Below are 1,443 nucleotides of genomic sequence, written 5' to 3' on the forward strand. Positions count from 1 at the left end.
AGGCTGGCAGAGAAGCGGCCAAGGCGCGGGCCCGGTGTGGAGGTGCGGGTGCGAGGACGGGGGGCGGAGAGGTACCTTGCCAAGGCCAGGAGGGGAGGGGAGGAGAGAGGGGAGGAGGGCAGGGAGGGGGGAACGACCCAAGGAGAGAAGGGAAAGGGGGAGGGGGGGAGGAATCGTTGCCGGGGGCTGGAGGCGAGGCGCTCCAGCCCGTCACCGGAGTGGCTGATCAGGGGGGAGGCGGGGGAGGCATGCACTGGCGCGCATCGGTCAGCGGTGGCCTGGGGGCGTGAGGGCCGGGGGGCACAAAATTCGGCCGATGCGCCGGGGCAGAGGGCCGCAGCGGGCAGATGGGTGTGCGCCTGTGTGCCTGCGTGCCTGTGTGCCTGTGTGCCTGTGGTTGTCGGCCGCGGTCATGGCCCCGTCTCGGGGTTCCGGTCCGGGCCGGGAGGAGGCTGTGCGCGGGAATTACGAAGCAGTCGCCATGCAGGCCTGGCGGGCGCACAACGGCGGGACGGGCTGCCGACGGCGCGCCCCCCGCCTGCCGCGGCGGGGCCGGGAGCAAGTCGCCCGAACCCGCGCCCCGATCCCCGGGATTTCGGCTATGGTATCAGGCCACATTACGATAGGGCGCCGGGTCCTGTGGCCCCGGCCTACAGGGCGGGGGGGGGGCGCCTCGTGGCATGCAGGCCGATGTCCGGAAGATCCGGGCGGAGCTGCTGGTTCCCCTCCAATATGGTTGCAACGGCCACCCCCCCCCCCCCCCCCCCCACACAGGCCGCGGTCTATGGCCTCCTCCTGCACGAGGCCCAGGCGGCCGAAAGAGGAGGAGCCCCGGGGGGGAGAGAGGGGGAAGGGCGAAGGGGCGAAAGAGTCGCTCCTCCCCAGACCAACAGCACTGCCTACACAGAGAGGGCAATAACAATGTCCCAGTCCAGGGCCACTCTCAGCTGGGGCCATGCCCCGGGGATGCCACGCTTGGGTCACCCCCCCCCCCCCCCCTGCCGGGGTGGGGCGGGTCTCTCTTTGTCCCGCCCCGGCGACCTAAGTGCGGGCTGGGGCGACTTCTTGTCCCCAGCGAACGGGCCTCCGGGCCGGGGTGCCACAGCGGAAAATATAGTGGCACGTGTGTCACTCTCCACGTGTGGGATATGAGTTAACCCGATCTCCCAGCCTCGCCGCGCTTATCTGTCACAGTTACCCTCGCGAGCTGGCAAACGGCCAGTCGTGAGGGCAGGCATCGTTGGCTCAGGGGCTTGAGCCGTTGGCGTGCAGGGGGCGCGTATGTGCGTGCATTCTCCCTGCGCCCATGCTGGCCGCAGGTGCACGCATGTGCGCTTCCCGGCCGGACCTTTACTTGCTTCCCTGGACCACGCCCCCTCTCCCTCTTCGTAAGTTGCCGGCCTGTTGTTGGCCATCTCCGTGGGAGGCCTTTGTGTCAAGCCG

Source organism: Fonticula alba (genome assembly GCF_000388065.1).
Source record: "Fonticula alba strain ATCC 38817 unplaced genomic scaffold supercont2.1, whole genome shotgun sequence".
Classification (NCBI taxonomy): Eukaryota; order Rotosphaerida; family Fonticulaceae; genus Fonticula; species Fonticula alba.